We start from the raw sequence: 10,109 nt of genomic DNA, 5'->3' as shown, positions 1-10,109 counted from the left end.
TCACTAGAACAAAAACTAATTGGACCAATGGAGGAGTCACATACCAAGCAACAATCTCCCAAAGCAGTTTTGTGAATGGAGCTTTGAGCAAGGAGATCGAAAATCGCAGCAAAACGAGCCAGAACTCGTGCTTGAGCTGGATGGGGATTTTTTTGGGTAGAAGATGAAGTGTGTCGGTGCTGGCATAAGTGGAGGGGGGCCACCAGGGGCCCACGAGACAGGGGGGCGCGCCCCATAGGGGGGCGGCGCGCCCTCCACTCTCGGGGCGTGGTGCTTGCCCCTCCTGCAGTGATTTCAGTGCCTAAAATCCTCAAATATTCCATAAAAAATCATACTAAATTTGCAGGGCATTTGGAGCACTTTTATTTTCGGGATATTTTTCAATGCACGGATAATTCAGAAAACAGGCAGATAATACTATTTTTGCTTTATTTATTCTAAATAAAAGAAAGTAAAAAGAGGGTATAGAAGGTTGTGCTTTCTAGTTTCATCCATCTCATGATCATCAAAATGAATCCACTAACAAGGTTGATCAAGTCTTGTTAACAAACTCATTCCGAATAACACAGAACCGGAGAAACTTTGAATAACACTAAGTTACCTCAACGGGGATATGAAAATCCCCAACAATAAGAATATCATATTTTTTCTTGATAGTACGGAGAGGAAATTCAAAACCTCCAATAATAATAGTTGGAACTTTTCCAATAGAATTGATGCTATGAACTTGAGATTGTTTCCTCGGAAAGTGTACCATATGCTCATTACCATTAACATGAAAAGTGACATTGCCTTTGTTGCAGTCAATAACAGCCCCTGCAGTATTAAGAAAAGGTCTACCAAGGATAATAGACATACTATCGTCCTCAGGAATATCAAGAATAACAAAGTCCGTTAAGATAGTAACATTTGCAGCTACAACTGGCACATCCTCACAAATACCGACAGGTATAGCAGTTGACTTATCAGCCATTTGCAAAGATATTTCAGTAGGTGTCAACTTATTTAATTCAAGTCTACGATATAAAGAGAGAGGCATAACACTAACACCGGCTCAAAGATCACATAAAGCAGTTCTAACATAATTTAAAACAAAAAACAGGCTAGCCAACTCGCTCTCACAAGGCTCCCCCGATGGCATCCTTCATTGGCCGTTCGATGGGCGTTGACCAGGTCTTTTTTCGCGCATTGGCCGTTCGATCGTCGCTGGAATTCAGCGTGCTCGTTTTTACCGATCGGTGGATTGTGGCGAGGGATGACGTGTGGGCCGGCGCTGTGGCCACTTGGATGGAAACGGCTGGGTCATTTTCGGCCGGGTGAGCCTTTCCTCGCACGCCCCACGTCGCGCGTCCCGTGGCTTGCCTAGGGCTGGAGCAAGGAGCCCATTGGGCACGGCCGCACTAACCCTAGCTCCCCATCCACAGCCACGCACTCCTCCCTCCTCCCTCTCACAGCTGCCACACCCCATTCCTCTCTTCCTCCTCCCTCCTCCTTCCTGGATCCCTGCCATCGCCACACCCACTCGTCTCCTCCTCTCTCCTTCCTGATCTCTACGTCGGCCGCAGCGCGAGAGGAGCAGCGGGGCGGAGATGCTCCCGGCCCCGCCTCTCGGTGCACAGCCTGCGCCGCCGTGGACGTCCCGAGCCCCGTGAAGGTGCGCCGCCGGCCACGAGCGCCGCAATGGCTGTGGTCCCGCTCATGGAGTCATCCATGGCCGCCCGGAACGCGAAGAGGAGGGAGGGGCTCGCGGCGCGCTGGGGAGGGGGGGAGACGGGAAGGAATGGGCGAGTGGGAAGGGGGCGAGCGGGATGGGCGGGGCGGCAGATGGGGAGGCGGCTAGGGTTCTACCTGCTGCTGGCGGAAGTAGCAGGGTTTGAAGGAGCGGCAGATGTGGGCATGGTTGCGGTTGGGGAAGGCTCGCCGGCTGGGGGACGGCGAGCATCGGTGAGCGCAACGAAAGGAAGCCAGGCATCGGCGTACGACAATGATTTGGGCGCCTGCGGCATGACGGCGAGTCGCCGCCGAACGCTCAGCGATGGGGCGAGTTGGTTAAGGCGTCAGTGGCACCTTTGCTCGTCGCCAAGGATGGCACGTGCGCGATCTGAAATACGATGCCGGCCAACTTTGGCCTCCGAGGCTTCCCTGACACCCTCCTCCACCACTACCTCAATAAAAATGTGAGCTTCCGACTCTCAATTTTTCCCCAAAACTTCCAATGACTGTTCAAAAAATCATCCAAGGAAGAGTCAGTAGCAGGAGAGTGGCAGTAGCACCAGCCCAAAGCTAAGGAAGATCAACTCCTTTTTGCCATTGGCTTTTAACCTCTTGTTCTATGTGATTGTTCTCAGGTCTTCAAAGGATTAGGGCTTAGGGCAACTCGATGGCAGCCAGTCGGAGTTTGCTAAGTTGCATATGCAAGTCCTTTTGAAATATGAAACTTCTGTGTGGTGATGAGTTGCATTGCTTCTGCTCATCTTGATTGATTCATCTCCAGTGAAGGGGTGTGCCTTTTGATGCATTCATTTTCTCTTTCATACATGGTGTTCATCTTTGTTTTGGAGAACATCACCCTTGCTGATGTTCACCTTATCTATGTATGCAGGGGGCTTGTCCTTCCATGGTGCTCAGCCACGGACAGATTTGGAGGGAAATAGGAGATCCTGACGAAAATGAGCATGCTAGCGGTGGATCCAAGGATGCGTGGTGATTGTGCCAGGTTTGTGCTCTGGCTCTTCTGTTGGGTAAGCTTCTTCACCCTTCTTGTCAAGGAGATGTTCATGTCTAGCTAGGTTCCTATAAAGGGGATTTTTTTCTTTCAGTTCAGCAGATGCCGAGATCTAGCTAGGCTTCCATGTAGAAATGTTGTTGTCTTTGAAAGTTTGTTGGGTGCCTCAGCTAAGTTTCTGCAAAGTGGATTTTTGTTTGTTACTGCCCAGGAGATGCTCTCGGATCTAGCTATATTCCTAGAAGTTTTTTTGTTGGCTTTCTTGTTTTTTTGGTACCTTGATCTTTCCTCGTCGAGAAGGAATAAATTTGTCCTGGAGTTCCTTTCCTCTTTATAGAGGAGTCTTTTATTCCTTTGCTTGATCTGGCGCCTGGCATGGGCATTCGTTTCAAGTTGGGACGACATACGATCCATGCAAGTGTATGTAGTTGTTGTACGTATGGCAAATACATCATCTTGCCAATTAGTCCCCACTAAAATTAATTTATCTCTCCACCTTTTTGGCTCATGGATATCGATGCGAGTACTATAGGTAATTAACTGCTAGAGATTACCACCCTCGAGTAGGTTTCTCTAAACAGACAATATATGACGGTATTTCTACTACTACAGGTTTTTCCATGGTTGTATATGGCATATTAGCGTTATTAGGAGCTGTGGTTCCGGATTTTTTCGCTGCTCTATAGATCTATTATTTGAAGAACTGATGATATACAGTGAGTTGCCTTGCACCATTATTTGGCCTTTCAAGCGCTTGATTTGAATTTTTTAATGTATTCAAAGTGTCCCTACTTCCTAACAAGCCACCCATTTGTCATGTGTATGTGTTGTCATCACAAAGTTGTTTTCTGCCCACCCGAAAAGCGCTCACCGAGCCAATCACGTGGAGGTGTGCTTTGCATAATTATCTTTAATTGAAGTTCTGTTGTGTTGTCATCATATTCAAAACTATAGTTCTTTACTTGCAGCATCTTGAAGTGAGCAATATTTCGATGCTTATTTCATGATGATTTAAGAAGTTTCGTGCACTACCAAACTTAATTTGAAAACACTAGCTTGTTTTGTAGGAATTGTCCTTCTTTGCTTCGAACTTGTGATTTATGGCTGATGTGAACTCCATCTTTTAGGTGCTTGTCAAGTATGGGTGGAAAGCTTGACAAGTCGTTTTATCTCTATGATCTCCTCATGACCACAACCGTAGTGCAGGATGCTGCTGCCCAAGTTGTCGTTTATCTTTGGGTATTCCTTAATGTTGGGGCTACTACATATCCAGATCACTAGATGATACAAAGGTGTCTTCCCTTCCTTTGTTTATATTCCTTTATGTTGGGGCTGGTGTTAGGTTCCACTGGATCAAATTTTAGCTGTTGTTTCTTATGTTCTAGAGAAGCTAGAGGAGTAATTAGTGTTCTCTGTTTTTCTAATGATTGTATGTGTGGAACTATGGATGCATACAAATAGTAAAGGAGCAATTAACTTTCTCTCTTTTTTGCAAGTATATGTGGATGCGCATAAAGTGTTGGCTGTCTGCTTATATCAAGTATGGTCTGATATTTTGGTCATATCAGCCCCAGTATTGAGCATACCAACTGATATTCTGGTCATATCAGCCCCAATATTAAGCATGCCAGTTGATATTCTGGTCATATCACACTTTCTACAGTCTACACCAAATCTGCGAGCACGATCTCTGATATTTGAATCTTGAAATTACCATTAGAAAGGCAAAGAGATCTTGTAGAAAAATAGGTTACATGCTCAGGTATATCATATATGGAGAAAAGGCACTTATCAGCTGTATTGGTTCTTTAGTATTTTTGTGCAGTCCTTCTATTAATTTTTCTAACTTTCTGGATTTATATTTGAGCAAGATAAATATATTCCATCTCTATCCCAGTACAGAATCGAAGCTTCATCAAATCTATCTGGGCGTTCATTGCGTAATACAATGTTGAGATTGAGAACATTTTCATAGGGGAACTTAAGGTATCACCTAATGATATAATATTAGTCACTATCCATTGATTGGTAAATTTTGCTTTAGTATACACCCCTTCAGGATATGGCTTTCAATTCTATACTTTTCTTTGATTATCAGTATTGCTACAAGGATAATAATCATTTTTATTGCAAAGTACGTACTACATTAGACAAATCAGCATGTTTTCCCATATAAATACATGTGGCGCGAAAGCAGCGACAGTCATGTTTGAAAGTGTGTATTATAAGAGTATGTATCTTAGTTATTTTGGCGGTTTGAAAGCGTGTAATATAAGAGTATGTATCTTAGTTATTTTGGCATCGCCATCCTTTACATTATAGGTTGTTTTGCATAACAAACAATGATGTCTACATATGTAGATTTGCAAGTTAAATTCACCACACCTTTGAAACCCGTAGTTGTTTACTATTCTCTTAAATCTTTAAAATGTGTGCTTCATTCCTTTAATTTCAGAACTAGGAGGGTGCAGATAAGTAAGAGTTGTTGGCAGCAGCAACCTACACATGTGGAAACAGTGGCTATGGCGGTTCAAAGGGAAGTTGTGGCTGCTAGACAGCAACTCACAACTTAGTGGCGGCTCAAAGGACATATAATCTATTTCTTCTTGGAGCTATCTACTATCATATTATGACTCATTGCTAGCTGAAGCTTCTATTTTCTCGCCTTTTGTGGTGGCGATTATTCCTTGGACTGCAGTAATTCCATTTGTAAGTATCATGTACTACAACCATCTTTATCTTTAGCCCCTGCACTTCAGTATCAAATTTGTGTGTAAGTGTAGGTTTTCTACTTGCTCCCTGAACATTCCATTGTTTTTCATGTGCAATTTTTTTATCACCGGCTTCAACATAGTTAATTAGCATGCGAGAGGCTCAACTGTAGCTTTTTGCAATGCTAGAAGGCCATATTCAGTACTGAAAATCTAGACTGTTCTTTCCACTCTGTAACAACTTCTATGCTTGCGCCACCATGATATCATTACAACATTTCCCTGTAAAATTTTATTAGTTACACGTAAACTGAATTGATTTACCAGTCAAAATTTGTACAACTCATTTCAGTTGATAGTAACCATTGTAGAATTACCAGGATATGTCATGTATGTACTCTGAGTCGTAGCACGTTGCAAAAAGTACAGTAAGAGATAGATTGTATGCACTATGGCTAGCAGTAACATTTTTCGACTTGTACATCATTCGATCTATCTATTTCTACAGGCTATTCCTCATGTTGCAACCTTTTCCCGTAGAATCAAAAGGAATTAGATGGAAGAAATGGCAGGAGGTATACTTCGTGTTCCATTAGTCTTACTTTCGCAAGCATGTCTATAGTCTTAGTGTTGGAGGTGTGTCAATAGTAGTATCAATTTTGGAGGCTTGTCTATATTAATCTTATTTTTTGGATTATGTTTCTTTCCATCTGCATCCTCTTCATAATGGATTAGGTTACTTTGTTATTTCCATGTGATACTTTTTCTTATTACTGTGATCGTCAGTGCTCTTAACATTGGTTGTTCTTGCTTTACGACTGCCTTCTCAGCGCACTATTATTAGTTCTAATACATTAACTATAATATGCTCGATTGACCATATTAATTATATATTTCACTTCACCGGGGCTATTGGTGGAAGTGTTGGTTAAAATATTTTGGTGGCGGTGTATAAAACTAATTGTTGTACACCATTATTAAGTGCGCTTTTGAGCTTTGAGTAGACAATTGTGGTCTTAATTACTTTAAAGGATCGTTAATATATTACTGTCGCTTTCCATGTTCAGTTATTCACACTATATTATTGCTTGATCCTGATAACTTGCTGTTATTAGAGAAGGAATGGTATTCTCGGCTGACATTCAAAAGCAGTCAAGATGGTGAAGTTTAGAATGGAGGAGCTCCGCGGAATTATGGATAAAAAATATCCATAACATGTCTGTCATTGCTCATGTCGACCATGGTATGTGACGGAGCAGTGACAGTTGTCTCTAATTGTCAAGTTTATACGGTAGAATCTTCTTGATTGATGATTTTATAGCCTTCTCTTAGTGTTGGAGGTGTGTCATGTCTATAGTCTTAGTGTTGGAGGTGTGTCAATAGTAGTATCAATTTTGGAGGTGTCATGTCTATAGTCTTAGTGTTGGAGGTGTGTCAATAGTAGTATCAATTTTGGAGGCTTGTCTATATTAATCTTATTTTTTGGATTATGTTTCTTTCCATCTGCATCCTCTTCATAATGGATTAGGTTACTTTGTTATTGCCATGTGATACTTTTTCTTATTACTGTGATCGTCAGTGCTCTTAACATTGGTTGTTCTTGCTTTACGGTTGCCTTCTCAGCGAACTATTATTAGTTCTAATACATTAACTATAATATGCTCGATTGACCATATTAATTATATATTTCACTTCACCGGGGCTATTGTTGGAAGTGTTGGTTAAAATATTTTGGTGGCGGTGTATAAAACTAATTGTTGTACACCATTATTAAGTGCGCTTTTGAGCTTTGAGTAGACAATTGTGGTCTTAATTACTTTAAAGGATCGTTAATATATTACTGTCGCTTTCCATGTTCAGTTATTCACACTATATTATTGCTTGGTTTTGATAGCTTGCTATTATTAGAGAAGGAATGGTATTCTCGGTTGACATTCAAAAGCAGTCAAGATGGTGAAGTTTAGAACGGAGGAGCTCCACGGAATTATGGATAAAAAATATCGATAACATGTCTGTCATTGCTCATGTCGACCATGGTATGTGACGGAGCAGTGACAATTGTCTCTAATTGTCAAGTTTATACAGTAGAATCTTCTTGATTGATGATTTTATAGCCTTCTCTTAGTTGTACTATATTAATCCTTAAAACTGGATCATTTAAAATTAGTTAGATTTAATGAGTTGTTTCATTGTTTTCAAATAAGTAGTTTAAGCCCTTATTGTGTCCTGGAGCTTATTCTTTCTATCTTTTTATGATTGATATATGCTCTAACAAGCTTAAATGTAACTATTGGCATATAATCTCATGGCTCAAAATCTTAGTTGTTGAATTATTAAAATTTATAAGATCTGGAGTTTGCACTATATTTCATCCTGCAGTATTCCCAGTAACCGAATATTAAGAGCACTGACGATCCCAGGTTGTACATTCGGGAAATGCTTTTATCTTGCAGGCCAGTTTTACATTTACTTCTTCGATAAGGAGATGACCATGAACAGAGTATCATGGTATTTGCCTTGGCATTACTGATGTTGTGTTCAGATTACTGAAGGATTGGTAGCCGCAAAGGAGTGAAGGGTAGAAAATATGTCCATTGTCATTGAATTGGTGGGATTGTCCCCAAGTTAGTGCTGCAGATGTTTCTATTTTAGAGCAAGAAGCCAAATCATGCTGTTCATTGTAAATCTTGAAAAGCTTGTTTATTGTCACTTCTATATCTGTTGTAAATGTTTATTCATGATGTGGTACTTGTCAATCTTGTTTTGCCCTTCTTTTTCAAGTTTGCCTTAAATTTTAGCAGACCAACAAGTCCTTGTTTCTTCAATTGGTTTCTCATTTCATGTTTGCACTTGTATTATAGTAGAACAACATGTCATAAACATGGCGTTCGGCATTGTTTGTCCAGTTCCCTTCAAGAAAGAAGAGATGGCTATAGAGAGTGGCTCCATCACTGAAGAGATGAAAAATGTTGTGCAAGGCATTGTTTGTTAAGCTCCTTTTAAAAAATAAAGTAATTATTGTGCATCTAGCATATAAAGGGGTTGTGAAGGACAAAACGCTATGGATTCAGAGGAGTGGGAGGGCAGAGTTTACTAACAACGTATGGAGGACAAAGTGTGATCTGGATTTCTAAGTTTCAGCTCGTAGCAGAATTGTATGGAGAGAATGCCTGCATTTTGAAAACCCTATTACATAGTTTGAGGCTATGTTTCTTCCAATTTTCATTATTGAAAAGATCCTTATTATTGCCAAATTGTCAATTATTTTCAAATAGCTCTTTGTTTGAAATGGGACTTTGCGCCATCCGGCGCAACGGGTAATGTTATTATACATCTTATTATTGACAGCAAGCATCCATCGTTTTTTATTAAGGGCCCCGGTTTAAATTTGTTACCACATGCACTTGTCTACAACTAAATCAACTAAACCATGGATTTCCTTTCCAACACGCACATGGATTCGGTGGGTCTTTGGCCATATGTCCTTGCAAAATGAAACTATTTTCATTGACAACATGGCTTTAGCGGGTCTCTGCGCCATTTGGCACAACGGGTTCTCTTGAATAATGAGTTACTTCCTCAATTTTACAATAGAGATAATTTGTCAAAATTGTGTTTTTGTAATGTTTGTGGTCTTCTCTTTTCTTTTTCTTGATTTGTATTGTATATACTACTCGCATATTTGAACATGCATAGGGCCTCTTAGTCTTTAACCCTGACTATAAAAATCCATTGATGGAAGCTGAAGAGGGCCGAGATGAACACCCGACTCCCTGGGTCTAAGCCATCGAGATGGTAGAGACGATGTTTCCATGTCACCTACTCCAGCAGTCGGACAAGGCATATAAAAACCATGGATCCTTGCTCCCCAGGCCGCATAATGATCACAGTGATGTCTACGACCTCCTCCTAGATGTATTAATCTCAATCTCATGTTTGGTTTTCTTCCCTTTTCTCTTCTAATGATGTAATTTCTTTTACTAAGATAACACCATGTTTGTTGTAATGCCTTATTTGATGTAAGATCCCTTTTCTACTTTGAATGAATTTACTGCATATATTTCTTATTTAGTTTAGTTCATCATTCAGAGATGGTGGAATATTTTTGTCCTTCACAGGTTAAATGAGCATTGCGTAGTCCTTTACAGGTTAAATGAGCATTGTGTAAAAGTATGTCTAAGTTCTCTTTCTTCAAGTGCTTCAAGTAAATGAAATTGTTTATTTCAAATTTAATACCTTTTAATAATAATCATAACGAGAGAGGGGTATGCTTTTCTCTCTCTCTGGGCAAGTGTTACTTTAGACAACATGTACTAAGAAACAAAAACTCTGGAAATGTGTTTGAATCGCATAAAAAGAGTTTGTAGTTCTTATTCATACTTGAAACACGTGAGGCTCTGTAACCATGTGTTTTTTTCAAGGCACATATGGGTTTAGCAGACCACAAACTAAACCGACTGTTCATACATGGCCTGTCCTTAGTAAAGGAAACTATTTTCATCGCGAACATGGCTTTAATTGAAGGTTATTGCAGCATGAAACTATTTTCATCGACAACATGTCTTCAGCAGGTCTGTGCGCCATTTGGCGCAACAGGTCAACTAGTTTCTTTTAATGGAGCATGGTATAGTTGGCACACCTGGATCTCCAAGTTTCTTTGGTATTCCACCCTT

At 40.6% G+C, this 10,109-nt stretch overlaps 1 long non-coding RNA gene across 23 annotated transcripts; it reads left to right on the top strand.

Moving 5' to 3' along the window:
* Positions 1-1,376: 1,376 nt before the first annotated feature.
* On the top strand, positions 1,377-8,216 carry LOC123044804 (uncharacterized). 23 transcript variants are annotated; one of them, XR_006420468.1, is made up of 12 exons: positions 1,378-2,177; positions 2,349-2,501; positions 2,603-2,716; positions 3,338-3,441; positions 3,567-3,614; positions 3,853-4,487; positions 4,628-4,711; positions 5,181-5,434; positions 5,945-6,011; positions 6,552-6,679; positions 7,331-7,472; positions 7,890-8,216. It is a non-coding gene; the product is annotated as an uncharacterized lncRNA (long non-coding RNA). The 23 variants fall into 23 exon arrangements; XR_006420473.1 differs by having other exon boundaries at positions 2,349-2,741; positions 3,853-4,017; positions 4,294-4,487; XR_006420464.1 differs by having other exon boundaries at positions 1,377-2,177; positions 3,338-3,614.
* Positions 8,217-10,109: the final 1,893 nt, after the last annotated feature.

This window comes from Triticum aestivum, chromosome 2B (genome assembly GCF_018294505.1).
Source record: "Triticum aestivum cultivar Chinese Spring chromosome 2B, IWGSC CS RefSeq v2.1, whole genome shotgun sequence".
NCBI lineage: Eukaryota > Viridiplantae > Streptophyta > Magnoliopsida > Poales > Poaceae > Triticum > Triticum aestivum.
The sequence above is the reverse complement of the archived record's forward strand: the minus strand, read 5'-3'. Positions and strand labels throughout refer to the sequence as shown.